We start from the raw sequence: 15,253 nt of genomic DNA, 5'->3' as shown, positions 1-15,253 counted from the left end.
GGTTGCAGCGAGAGCTGGGATCTCCCAATCTCGTTTTTCAGAAGTGCTGTCTGACGTTCTAAATGCCATGTCGGAGAAACCAGAGCTCCCCCCTGCGCCTGTGGAGCAACATGCCAATGCTGCGGGGATGCGTACGCGCAGTAATCTCATCCACAGTCACTTCTTGTGAGCCATTTGGTATGTGCATTTTTCTACAGGCCAATACAAAACACCTGTTTTTTTTTTTTTTTTTTTACTGCAGTGAAGTGGAAATTCAGCCACATACCACCTTAGGGAATAAAGGTTGCCAAAGTTTTTTCTTATATATATATATATATATATATATATACATATATGTATATATTTAGTTGGGGGTCACTAAGATTTAAATTTCTTAATGCATTAGTTTGTACAAACTACAAACTACTTTGCCGCAAACCACAAAACGCGCAAAACCATCATTTAAATAGGGCATCTCCAACGGTTTTGCACCTGCCACCAGTTACGCAATCACTCGTGTTAAATCACCCGCAAACCATGGTTCAGCCCCTCGCGCAAAATTCCAGTTTGCGAGCGCAAATTACTGCACGCAAAATTGGATCTTGATAAATCCGGCCCTTAGTGTAAAAGGGAAAATAAAGGGGTGTCTCCATAAGTTACTCATAGGTTTTCTTAGATATTCCAATATTTTGTCCCCAATAAAACTGAACAAAAAGTTAAAATAAATTCTGACCTTTCCAACAATGGATCTAATGGACAAAATTGAAGTGAGGTGAGAACGAACCATTGAGGAATCCAGCATGTTAATTTTATATATATCTTTTTTATTTGTTTTTATTAAGATTAATAATTATATAGTAAGGATGGAGGGCTCAAGACTATTTTTAAAACCCCAAATCTCAGTCTTGGTCTTGGTTTCATAATGTGATACCTCGGTCTCATATTGTTGGGCCTTAAAAAAGGGTCCTTTAGTTTTTTTCCAAATGAAAACCACTTGACTCACAAATGCAAGTCCCGAAAAAAACATAAAAACAAGCAAAAAAATAAAAAAAAGAATGAACCTGAATTAAAAACAAAAGAAGTGATGGGATCATAGCTGCAAGCTGCCAAAAAACTCAACAACCTCATTGTTATTATTAGATGAAATTCTTGCTGCTCTTACATGCAGAATCAGAAAATATGACTTTATCTGAACAAAAGAGCGTGTTTGTGTCACCAACAGATACTAAGTTGTCCAAAATGTTAGACTTTACAAAGGTATTAATAATATTTATAGGTATTTCAATATAACAAACCTTTATCACCTTATAGTTTACTTCAACATTTTTTTTTCTGTAAATTATTATTATCATTTTTTTTATTAAAATGTCCTAAAAAAATGGCATAATTTTAATGATTGGGCCTAGATTGTCTTGGAGAGTCTAGTCTGTTCTGAGGGTCTCTTCTTTGTCTTTGTTATGGTCTTTTAGAGTCCAGTCTTGATCTTAACCCTTAAAAAGGTCTGGCCTTGGTTTTAGTCTTTGCATCAAAGCGTCTGGTCTTGTTCTTGGAGGCCAGATTTCCAGGGTTTGATCTTGGTCGTGGTTTTGGAGAGTGAAATCTGGCCTTGGTCTTTGCCTCTGAAGGTCTGGTCTTGGTCTTCACCTTAGAGGTTCTGGTCTTGTTCTTGGTTTTGGCTTTAAAGGATCTGGTCTTGTTCTTGGTTTTGGCCTCAAAAGGTCTGGTCTTGTTCTTGGAGGCCAGACTTCCAGGGTTTGATCTTGGTCGTGGTTTTGGAGAGTGAAGTCTGGCCTTGGTCTTTGCCTCTGAAGGTCTAGTCTTGGTCTTCACCTTAGAGGTTCTGGTCTTGTTCTTGGTTTTGGCCTCAAAGGATCTGGTCTTGTTCTTGGTTTTGGCCTCAAAGGATCAGGTCTTGGTGTTGGTTTTGGCCTCAAAGGGTCTGGTCTTGTTCTTGGAGGCCAGACTTCCAGGGTTTGATCTTGGTCGTGGTTTTGGAGAGTCAAATCTGGCCTTGGTCTTTGCTTCTGAAGGTTGGTCTTGGTCTTCACCTTAGAGGTTCTGGTGTTGTTCTTGGTTTTGGCCTCAAAGGATCTGGTCTTATCTGTTGGACTTCATCTGAGAAGAACTTTCATTGCCCCCATTACTGTCACACAGCAATCTACATCTCTAATCTGTCCTTTAATTTAAACCGACTGTCAAAAAAAAGCAAACACGTTCAGTAATAGAGAGGTTTTAATCCATCTCAAGGCATGTTTTTCAAAACTATTGCCTAAGTAGTCTCAAGGGTATAATGTGGTTGAAAACCTTTCTTAAAAGCACAAAAAATTTATCTAACCACATTTTACTGACATATAGCACAGTAATGTTAGCTGCTAAAACTTGCACATGCTGCTGTATCAGTGTTCTGTCCACTTTGCTCTGTGTGAAAAGTGGAGATTTTGTCATGAGTTTATGCACCATCCTTTAACTGGAGCGTGATAAAATGTGATATTTACTGGGGGCAAAACAGACCACTCAGCCTTGCAGGCAATATGTGCAGTTTTATTTTTTCTTGGGCTCATAATCTAACAGCACTCTTTATCGGTGAACTCTAAATGAACCCGACATGACAGAAATACGGGATAATCATTCGTGCCTACATGTGAAATAATGCCCAGCTTAAAAGCCTTTTATTACAATTGTTGACAAAATATTTTGGCACAAATAAGTCAGTATTAAGTTCAGATTGACCCAAAAACCTACTGATGACCGATATCTGTCCCTTTTTGTTACTGCTCGTTGCTTCCTCGCTCGTTTAATCTTTTTGTGTTGTATTTATTGTGCAGCTGATGTTTACACCTCCCACCCTGGCCATTGGTTGTGAGGGTCAAGCTTGTCATGTTTGTACGTTTTCCCAAATTTGAGCTTGAAATTAAAGCTGATTAACCCATTACCCAACAGCATAAGACTTTAGAAATGACCGAGACATCAAAGGATTTCTGATATAACCTTTTGTATTGAGGGTGTGACAGATTAGTGTTTCCACCCTCCTGGCTCAAATAAAAGTTAACCCCGTTGATCTGAACCTGGGGAAATACGTCCTGAACTTCTTGTGACCCCGCCCTGAAAAAAGAAGCTTTTTATTCCTGAATGTGTCTGCATTGTAATTTCTTTAAAATGGTCCAATTTTACTAGTGTGTCCACGGCTCAGCCATTATCTTTCCGTTAGAATTTCTTTGTACGATTTTCACAGCTCTACATCTTATGACAAAACATTCCTGATAAATTTCACAGCTCCTCTAGTTTCTGTCTAATAAAGGTTGAGTCCTTTCAGAGAAAATTTATGCCATAGAAAAATAAATGGCTAAAATGTCACGGATGTTCTTCCATTGGCTGAAACTTTATTTAAACGGTGTAACCCCATTTTGCCCTTTTTAAAAATTGTCTCAAATAGCAATTACTTTCTTAACACAAACCACTTGTGATGAATATTCTCTTTTCAAAATTTAAAGTGAAATTTTCTTGACTTTTCCATTAATTTCTCACATGTATTAGAATTACCGGTACACTATGTGAACATATTGAACTCACGTTGGCCCTCTACATGTCTATACAATTGCAATATTTGGAAGCTCAATCTAAAGGAAATAACATTTAGTTCTTCATCTTTCACAAATAATAGTTGTTTTTTTTTCAGATTTTATAATGTATTGCATTATTTTGTAGTTGCATTTCACTGATCCTATTGTCTACATTGAAAGGCCAATACAAACACTCACTCTCGCATGATAAAATTGTTGAGTTAATGTTCATCCAGACCAATAGAAATGTGACTTTTCTGCTCACTCCAGAGGAAAAAACAAAAATAAAAAATAGAGTTTGAAAAAAAAGAAAAAAAAAAAAAAACATCTGTTTGAAGGTACGTTCACATGCGAAAATGCTAATTTTAAAACTGGAGCAATGCGAAAATGGAGAATTTAGGGAGGCTAATAGTAGGATTTGGGTTGAATTTGGTCAAATTTTACTTTGTTAATTCGCAGAAGTTGAAAAATCTGAACTTTTGTTTGCAACCGCATCGCAAAATCCAGTTAGGGACAAGATGTGGCGCTACAGAGAAGGAGGAAATATTTTGATTTAAACAAGATTTCCTAGTCAAAACATAAACCCAGTTCTAAAAGAGACTAAGCAGAGTAGAACAGCTTAAATATTTGATTTTATTCAACTTAATAGTTGCTGCACATGTCACATTTACACAGCAACAAAATGAGTGGATGATAGTAAATAGTTTGAAAAATGTTGTTGCAGACCAACAGAAATAAGTCCTTGCTCCTCAGTCCAGGCAAAAACTCGCCTCCTGATAGAAGTGGACATGATATGTAAAATCCTTTTAAATGGTTGCAATTCATAAAACTCAATCAGAAAAAAAAAATGTATATATAAAAATAAAATCTCAAAAAATGTTATTTAACAAAAATTGCAAAAATTACATGTGAAAAGAGAAGATATGTAAAAAAAAAAAAAAATGAAACATTACATACAACAAAATTACTCTCAAATACTTTTTTTATATTAAGATGTTTGATTTTGGGGTTACATTTTCCTTATTTACAAACCAAAAGTTTCTTTTTTGCAACAAAAATTGAACAAAAAGGACTTTTTATTTTTATTTCAACCCGCCTCTTGTCTAATGTTGTCACCAAAAGACAGACGATGGGCTTTGCGACTATTTCACATGTTTCGACTATGGTCTTATCAGTAATTTCCGTCATGAAAATACAGTTTATACGGTCTGCCAAACTATTGTAGACAGGGTACTTTTTCTTAGCTGGCAGTTTTCCAGCATTCCTTGCAACCACACTGGATGAAAGAAGCCATTAGCAATTACTGGAGTGATACATTTCTCTGGTTACTGTGTTTATAACTTTTACATAAAGAGTATAAGCCTCAGTGTTGCCCACATCCCAGCACACAACTGTTAGGGGGTCAATTTGCACACATTACGGCTGCCAAGACACTTCTTGTTCACAGTGTTTTGTCTATGTCTGAGGTTCATTAGGGCTGTTATGAAAAAACAAATTAATGTGCATTAAATGAAGAGCAGGATAACAAAAAATAATAAGGGAGCTGAAAGCCTTTCTGTAACTTATTTGAAGGCAGCCAACAGAACCACATCCCTACTCAACATTTACTCTTTTCTAGCTTTAAAAGCAAAATGCACCCTGCAGTGCTTTTTGATTGCCTGTATAATAGAAAACCTTTAAATACATATGAAGTGAGAACTCATGTAACAACACCCACACATATAAACTACTCCCTATATGCCTCTTATATGTTCTATGCATTTAAATTTAATACCATGAGGCCCACGTATGGACCGGTTTCTGTGAGCCCGTCTCAACTTGTGTCACTCTCGGGGTAAACTCAACCTAAGAAAATAAACGACCTGAGATTGGCTACTTTTCAGGACATCCCACCTCTTGAGACTGTTTTCTTCCTAGTTGCGACTTTTAATGTTGGCGAAGCATCTTCAAGATGTCGCTGTTCTCTTCATGAGTAAAATTCTGACTTAATATCCAACAGTTATGAAATGACAATTACAAAGCAATGAATATAACAGCATGGATTTGCGGCTGTGAGTCACAAATTCAACTTCACAAGTTACACATTCATTTTAACTTTTGCTCCAAATGTCACACCGGTATAACGACGCTTGACTTGTGGTTAGTACTCTTGGTTGTACAGCAGACGGCGCTGCCTGCTCATTCAGGCTGTACCAACTGGAAATACACATATGACCTACTGCCATGTTGCCTTCCAAGGACCCGGCCAAAGTAGATCTTTAAAGGATTAAAATTTGAACAGGTGTGTTGTAATTAATTTTTTTCATAAATACCAAAAATTATAATGTAAATCTGTCTGCAACTATATATTGGGAGTCCTAATGGTATTGAGCTTGCTAAAAAAAAAAACTTAAAAAATGCATTTCAGGAGCATTTTATGTGGTTGTCTTTTAAATAAAACCTCAAACTCTCATAATGTCTTGAGAGCTGTAATGAACGAAATTTCTTTTTGCATTCACTCTGTGTGCACAAAAGGACAATAAAGTCTGTCTAAGGCTAATAATTAGTATTTATTACCAGAAAGCGTTGCAAATGTGGTGTTATATTTCCCCTCTTTTTTGTTCAGAACATCATTAGCAATTTAAATGGGAGAAGTTAACTATGGAGGCCATAGTCTGATAGAAAAACATGTTATGTTAGAAAGGCTTTTATTTTTCAAAGCAGCACAACATACTTCCACTTGGGTTTATAGTATACCTATATGGATTTTTGGAGTTTTACACATGTTGCAGGTTTAATAGGGCTGTGGAGCGTTGTTAATTCCTTTTTTACATGCAACCCTTAGCACAAGTAAATGTTATCATTATGAAAGTGTAAAATGTCACTGTGTATGGGGAATCCTCAGGCCCCATAATAGCAGTAGTTTGGAATAACAATAATAGAAACTGAATAAATACTAACATACCAGACATGAATGAAAAGAATGTTAAAATAAATATCTAGTTGTAGAGACCTGTATTTAAGACAGGCAAATGAGCAATCTGATGTAGTGAAAATCGTATTTGCCATCCGGTGTGAAAACAAACAAAATGACTAGAGTGAATTAGACATTTAAGGTAGAAGTTTCTAAATGCTACATTTTGCCAGTATCAGTCCGACATCTCTTTCCTCGAGATTTCCAAACTATCACCATCTGGTATAAGTTAAATCCCGAGCTTCCTGTCCCACAACCATCTCCACAATTTGGGAAAACATGAGTCTTCAATATGAAATGGAGAAATCAATGCTGGAACGGCAACAGGAACCACGAATCACATCCCATCTCATCAAGCCTCATTGCAATGAGTGAGCGTGTTCACCCAGATGAGGCCATTTGCTAGTCTCTCAGCAGGCCTCATCAGAGTGCTTGTACTACTCTAATACATGTGAGGCGTCCTGTCAGCCCACCCTCCCAGTGCCACCAACCAGGCGACCCATTATTCAAACCTCACACACTGGCACACCACTGCTGCTCTGAATGGACGCTAGATTGGAGTAGGAAATTGCTGCATGCGCTCCTGTGTTTATGCATTGTACAAGTGAAGCTGTGGGTAAAAAAAAGAAGGAAAATTTCATTTTGTTACCTTGGCTGTCAGCATTTTTCAACCTGAGAAACAGAATAATAGCGGCATATGAGACTTTTACTTTTCCTTCCTATATGCTGTTAAAAAAAACTTTTAGAATTGATTAGACTTCGGCTGTGATGGGGATCATCATTTGGTTCTTCTTTAAAGATGCACAATAATAATGTTTAAGATCAAATATTTCTTGTTAGTTGTGGTCTGTCATGTGATTTCTCAAATATCTATCTATATCCTTAAACGTTATGCTTCCAAACCTGCTGCTTCATACGAGACAAGTGTGAGCTAGTGGAGTGCTGCAATTAAAAACCTGAACCTACGAGAAAGAAACAACAAGCTCTAAAAACGTCCAGGTTTGGACTATTTAAAAGTGTAATAACAATTTTATAATAACAAATATAATTTCCAATAAGATCAAAAAGATTAAATAAAAATCTAGTGTAAAACTTCGTCAATGAGCACATCCACAGCCAAAAGTGTGAAGGCAGTTTTATAATTTTAATTAAATTAATTATTTGAAGTAGACATTTAATGACTATCTAAGGAAAAACCTATTTGTTTATTTCCTTTATAATTATATATACCGGTATATATTTTTTATTAAAACCTGATTTATCCTGAATCCGGACAGGAGTTCTTAACAGATCTACATGATGTTTTAAGATAATGTGCCATGGCTGCTGTTACTTGTGATTATGTGCACACATAGGAAAGAGAGCCCTATACTCTTAAAGTAAGTTTAATGTAAATATTTGGTCAAAAAGCGTCTTAATTTGCAAGACAATACTTTTGGTTGGAAAAAAACATATGGATTTATCACATACAAGTTTTAATTAAATTTATGTTCCGGAGGACTAAGTATTATTTTGATTTCTTCTTTTTCGAGCCATATTGTGCATCATATTACATTGAATCCTTTGGGATATAGCAAGAATAAATCTGTCTGACTTGCAGCAAAATTATTCCCTAAAAAAAAAATTATTTTAATTCAATAAAGGTTTTTTATTTATTTACTTATTTTACAATTTTATTGTTTGCTTTTCTTCCAGATCGTATCATCTATTTTAAACAAAATCATTTAATTTCCCTTAGCTATTAATAAGGTATTGTTGAATCAAATTCATATTAACTTTATTTTTAATCTTTTTGAAAAGTGGGAAGTTGTCTTATTAAATTGTTGCAAAAAAAAAAACGAAAAAACAAACAAAGATAAAATGAAAATAAAATAAAAACAAAAAATGTAAAGCTATTTTTTAGTCGTAGTAGTTCATAAATTAATAAAAATTTACAGATTGAATAAAAGTACAACCAATGCCTCAAAAATAGCACAAAATGGTCATTAACTAACGTTTATGTTGTGAAATAACCACATTTTTCCATCTTGAAATTACACTTTTTATATCAAATGTTTTAATAAAGAGAGATAAAAATCTAGAACGTATTAATCTAGATTTAAAGTTTATATTTAGCTATTTACGAAATAGGTATAACTAATAAATGTCCCCCTCAAAATATAGAAATCAGCAGTTCTCCAATTGAAAAATTGTATTTATGTGTATTTAGAAAATATATGTAACTGTAGAACAACTTATTCTCCTGTGAAATCACTTTTTTATCATCTACATTTTCATACATCCAACAGTGTTTTGTGACTTTCTGGATGGTGAGAGCCACACGCTGCCTGGCAGATATTGTACATTAAACCTACAACCTGGTGTTGCATGCATATAACTCTGCTGCCCTGCTAACAAAGGTGCCATCTGTAATAAAGTCTCCCATCCAATGGGCCAGTGGTGCTTGATGAGCAGAGAAATTACACCGTTGATCATTTTGATGAATGGGCGGTTTCTTGTCATTATGATGCTCTGGTTTATCGGTTATTTTCCTCTGATGCATGCATTTTCTCAATCATGCCTTTGTAAGTGCCTGTTTATTGTCCAGCCAGATTGTGCAACATAAAAGATTAACTGGACATATACTGCATGTGTCACAGGATAATACAGCGTGGAAAAATATGATTTAACGAGCAGTGATGTCATTATGCTGCAAGCCTGACATTGCTAGGGACACATGTTTTTTCCTATTAACCTTCAACTGTGCATTTAGAAGCTGTTAACTTTTGATTTGAATAAGACCATCATAATGCATTTGACTTTTATTATGAGAACTGTGATGGTAGTTGCTTTTATTTTTTTTATTTTATTATCCTTGACATGTTTTGTTAAGATTGCATAGTCATCTTATTTAACATTTTCTAAATGTTCAATAACTCACTCTCGTTGCACAAAACTGAGAATGACAACATTCTACTTGCGTAATAATTTTTTTAGGCTTAGTTTGTGCTCGGTTTGTTAGTAAATAAGGCCTTTTTTTGTATACAGTGAACCCTCGTTTATTGCAGGGGTTACGTCCCCGCGATAGGTGAAATCTGTGAAGTAGAAACCTTTATTTTTTTATAGTTATTATACAATGAAATACTCCATACAACATTGAAATCAAGGAACAAAAACTTTTTACAGGCCCAAGAATTTGTTTAACAAATAAAAGTACGTTATAGACGTTGTTGTTGTCTTTTTTTTTTTTTTTTTTACAAATAACTACTGTACTGTACTGTAAAATAATATAGTTATAAATAAATAAGTAATAATTTTAATCGGCAATGCGAAATGAAGAATTAATATTGCGAGGATCAGCACCGCCCCACCGTGACGGATCGGAACGGGAGAAAATGAAAAAATGATTATGGAAAAAAATACAAAGTACAGTAGGACAAATAGTGACCGACGTGTACAGTACAGTACACACTGGAAAAACCATCTAGAAATAAATAAAAATATCTTAAATTAAGTGTATTTACCCTTAATTTGAGCTGAATAATGAGAGATTTTGCCAATGGAATGAGTGTTTTTACACTTAAAATAAGATAATTAGATAACATGCACTTGAAATACTGTAAGAAAATGCATTTTTTTTTCTTATTTTAAGTGTTAATTGTCTTGTTCCATTGGCAGAATGTCTCTTTTACCTCCTCATGCATTTATTTTGAGAAAAAATGGCTTATCTAGATTTCGATTTTTTCGAGTGCAGTATTTCACTGCTGTTCTGATGGAGCCGCTGCATCCTGACTCTGCTCTGTGGCGTTTTTTTCTTCTAAAGCCTACGGTGCAGGTGTGTTTTTTGGTGAGAAGAACATAGTTATTGGAAGTTGTTGTCGCTCTTTTTTCTTCTGGGCCAAAAGATCCTTATATATGCCACCATTAATATGTTTGACAATAAAGTTTAACAATGCATGATGCAAATCCGTGAAGCAGCGAGGCCGTGAAAAGTGAACCGCGTCATAGCGAGGGTTCACAGTATTTATAAAATAAGGGAGGTAAAATTCTTCACATATGCACAGCAGCTAAATAAGGAGGTACCCTACTTTTGCTAAACAAGTTAACACAAGCTAAGTGTTAAAACATTGAAGAAACGTCCAAAATCCAGAGGAGCACAGCGGCAGATTAGATGAGTCCACCAGGAAGACAGAACACTAGAGGCTACGGCTGCCCAGGTGTAGGACAGTGGTAATGCGGGGAAATGAAAGGAGTACTGCGAAGATCAGTCCTTTGAGGGTTAAATTAATATGTCTTTTTTAAAAGCCATCCTAAAAGAGCATTCCCACCACTTTGGCCGCTTCTTCTTTTCCTTGGTATGTTTGAGCTGATTTAAGGAGTACATTTCTCCACTATGAGATCAATAAAGTCAATCAATCAAGCAATCAAAATTTGCGTTCGGTGTGAACATAGCTTTTCTCTCTTCAGTCTACAGGATGGTGCTGAAATTCTATTTAGGCTCAAAAAGGACTCTCTAAACACTATCAGGATACTTGGTGTATAAAACCTAATTTTATCATATATATGGAGAGTGGCTCCAAAATAACTGCTTAACTCTGAATTACACCAAGACTGTCTCCATGTGTTTCTCCCTTAAGAAAATTACAAACAATGACCTCAAAATAATTATTAATAAACATGAAATAAAGCCGGCTGGTGAATTTAAGTATCTGGGGGTAGTTTTAGATTCAAAATTGAAATTTGATGCCCATATTAAGAAAATGACGAAAACTATAAAGACAAATTTAAATAGTTTTCGAATGATTCGACCATATGTATCAAATCAAGCTGCACAAGTATATTTACATGCAATGATTTTATCCCATCTGTCCTATTTTTTCATCGCTTGGGCCCAGGCCACAAAGTCTGTTTTAAAACCTTTACTCTCACTTCACAAGCAAGCATTAAAAATATTCGATCAAAAGCCGGTGAAGTGGCATCCCTTCAAAATTATTAAAAAATACAACATGATGACATTTGAAAATTTTATAAATTTCTAATTTTTAAAAGCTATTTTTAAATGCCTTAATGGTCTTGCCCCTGAAGTAATCTGTAAATTTGTTTTAAAGTATGCAAATGAAGGAATCAGGACAAGAGCTGGAGCTAGTGGGAACTGCAGGATTAAAAGATGTCGGACATCTATGGGTCAGTCCGCCTTCTTAGTGAAAGCATCACATCTCTGGAACTCTTTGCCTCTAGAGCTTAAGTGACAGACCGATGTTCGACTTTTCTCAACAAGATTGAAAAAATGGCTCAAAGACAATCAAGAGTGTGAGCACTAAACGGGCTTGTACTGTACATTTTTGTTTTAACTTCTCTTGTTTTTTTATGCGTCTGTGTGTCGTTACTAACCTCCCTCCCCCTTAATGCTAACACCTTTTAAAAGCCTAACCAGGGACAAAGGCTGCAAATTAGGCCATGGCTACAAGCCTTATGTACTTGGACATCGGCCACCTGTTTGGTTGCAATGTTTAATTGTACTGTCCCTGTCAAATAAACCAAAACAAAAAACCAAAACAAAAAAAACAAAATATATATATATATATATATATATATTTATTTTTTGGAACATGACTATGCACACTTAAAAAAAGTAATGAAATCCACAGTGGAAGCACAGATCACATTTTTCTAGCAAATCATAGCAGGAAAAAACTGAATAAACAAATTTCTGTTGATTTATTAATTTTTTTCAATACATCTTCAGAATTTTCTAATTTGTGTAAAAATAAAAAACATACACTGAGGTTTGTAATTTAATGCTCTATGTGTAAAAAAGCTGACATTCATTGATGATGAGCAGAATGTTATATCAAATCTGAATTTTAAGATATTGTTTTAAACCATTCTTTTTCCATTGTGAGATGAAGACAGTATTTAGCATAGATCACCAAACAATTAAATATTCAAGACTTCAGGGAAATCACTTTTTAGAAATTAACAAAATACCTTTTTTTCTGGCTTGCTTCAAAGACCAGGGAGATTCTGATGCATTTTGTTATAAGCCTTCCTTTGGAGAGTAGACAGAATATAAATTTGTCTGTTACTAATGCATCATTTGATAACATGTTTCACTCATATATACTATTTTAGTATCTTTTAATCATTGTGTTATTTTATTATGCTGTATTCCTTCATTAATTGTCATTGAATAGATTCTGTTATTTGAGTGGTTGATGTCTGGAGCGATTTAACTGCAGTCTGACCTTTGGGAATAAGACGTACAGATTCACAATTAGATTGAAAAATCTGTTTTTGTTTTGTAGGATTGTATTATTTCTTTGTTCTATATATATATTTTCTTTAAAGTAATTTTTCAAAAAGCTTCAGCATATCTAAAGTAGGTCTGCCAGGGTCCTGACCATTATCAGGAAAATGGATCCCATTTATCCAAGCCTTAAACCACTGCACCCACCTCCTGTTTCATAAGCTATAAAATTAAAAATATACTACTGAAGCTCTTTGCAGCACAGAGTGGTTTGGGACCTGAGTACATTTCAGGGCTGCTGATCAGAAATTAACCTGTTGACTCACTATTGCCAGTACTACCTCCATACAGTAGTAGCCATTCAAAATATCCCCACTTTCCTTGATGGGTCCTTGGCTGGTTTCCTACAATTCCTTGTTAAACATCCATCTTTATTCTAAAATATTCTTTTTGTCATGATTTGTGAACATTAATATCTAAAGAAAAGCATCATCTCCTGGTCAGACCCTGTAATTCGGTGAAAGGGTGGAGTCAGAGTAAAAAAATCTGCAAGATTTCACTTCAGTGGCTGAAAGTTGGAGGGGATTTTGCGTGGAGTTGCAGGGAAGTGTGCTGCCATTCGGCTGATGTTTGACTGGGAAGAGCCATTTTGACTGGCTGCTACTCTATATGTATGACAAGGCATTGTTTATTTTAAATGACCTTCAAGTGTAGTACCAATTCTCTAGCCCTTTAAAGCCCGATCCAAGAAAAAAACAAAACAGAAAATAACTTTTTTTTGGTTTGAAGTCGTTATTTGGCCTTTTAACAAAATATGTAAAAAGAAAAAACAGAAATACATTTTTGATATTAATAATTTATTACTATGCGATAAGTCAAGATAATCTTTTGTGTAGTCTTCTGCCCTCTGTTATCAGGTATATGATTGTGTAAAATAGGATTTTGAGTTTTTACCATTAAATTATGCAAAAGTTGTCAGATGCAAAACATTTCAGAAACCGTATGTATCAAATATGATACATTTGGCATTACAGGATTAAGACCTACGAAAGACCAATTTAAGACATTTTAATACCAATTAAGACAATCTTATACTTGTGTACAGATTATAAATGAGCCAGATTGTAGCATAGTTGCTAATTTACATCTGTCGTCCTGAGGCAGGAAGACAAAACAACACAAGATCACATAATACAATATCTGTCAAAACACATACAGTAGACACACGTTCAGACAATGACATTACAAGAATAAAATTAGTGAGTGCATGACTGGGATCTTTTAAGAAACTGTTTAAGTTGCTTTTTAATTGTGCAATAAGTGGGACATTCCCTGATGTTTGTTGGGAGGCTGTTCCAGAAGTGACCCCCTATGACTGATAGAACGGTTTGTCCAAAGGTTATTCTTCTTAGGCTCTGGTGCAAATACGTCTGCTAGGTCCAATGTAGGTAGGGAGACTCTGGGGGAAAATGCATGAAGGCAGAGTTCTGCCAAAAAGGCACAAGCCTAATAAATACTCAAACGGGCACTTTTTTTTAAAACACACACACGTGAACTACTGTCACGTGCCCCAGCGCCCCCTAACATGAGTTGGGGGAAAGTGTAAGTCACAGAGATTTGAAAATTGACACACAGGTAGATCTCCTCAAATCATGAAAAAAAGTCTTGGAGGTATGTCCTAAAACCCACAGGAAATCAGCCATTTTGGTTCAAAGTGCGATTTCTTTGGCCATTTTTCATTTTATTTACTCTTTTTAATAGGTGTGCACAGATTCCAGTCAGTTCTTCTAGTTTTCAATTCCGCCTTCAAATAGTTCTGAACCCTGTCTACTATTAAGGCTAGGCTTAAAACTTTCCTTTTTGATAAAGCTTATAGTTAGAGAGGCTCAGGTTATCCTGAGCTATCTCTATTTTGATGCTGCTATAGGCTCAGACTGCTGGAGGACATAGGGACCCATTTTCATCATTCGGCTTCATTCTATCTCTATTCTCCCACTCTGCAGAATTTGTTGGTTCAATCTCCAATGTTATGCTCTCTCTGTTTTTTCTTCATCTGGTCTGTCCCGTTTTGGCTGTGACTCCATCCTGGAGAGAAATATCAGCTGTGCTGCTGCCATCAACACCTTTGTTTATAGATGTTGGAGATCTGCCTGTTTTTCAGTGTAGTCCTGTTTTTCTGACTGTGACTAACTGGATGTGCTCTCTTCATCATCTGACATGGGAGCTGGCTCGGAGCTCGTCTGCCTGGCTGTGTGTTTCCTGGACGAGGCCGCCTATGGAGCTGGATACAGTTGCCTTTTGTATCTTGGCTTCTGTCTCCTTGAACCCCAGTCGGCCTCAGCAGATGGCCGCTCACACTGAGCCTGGTTCTGCTGGAGGTTTCTTCCTGTTAAAAGGGAGTTTTTCCTCTCCACCTTCGCTACAATCATTCTAAGCGCGAGGAATTGGCTTTGAGTCAATGAGTCGATGCAATTAACTGGTTTTCCTTAGATAGAAAAATTTGAATCAATTTGACTGTATGATCTGGTTGAACTG

This window comes from Cyprinodon tularosa, unplaced genomic scaffold (genome assembly GCF_016077235.1).
Source record: "Cyprinodon tularosa strain WSP-4 unplaced genomic scaffold, ASM1607723v1 ctg189, whole genome shotgun sequence".
NCBI lineage: Eukaryota > Metazoa > Chordata > Actinopteri > Cyprinodontiformes > Cyprinodontidae > Cyprinodon > Cyprinodon tularosa.
The sequence above is the reverse complement of the archived record's forward strand: the minus strand, read 5'-3'. Positions refer to the sequence as shown.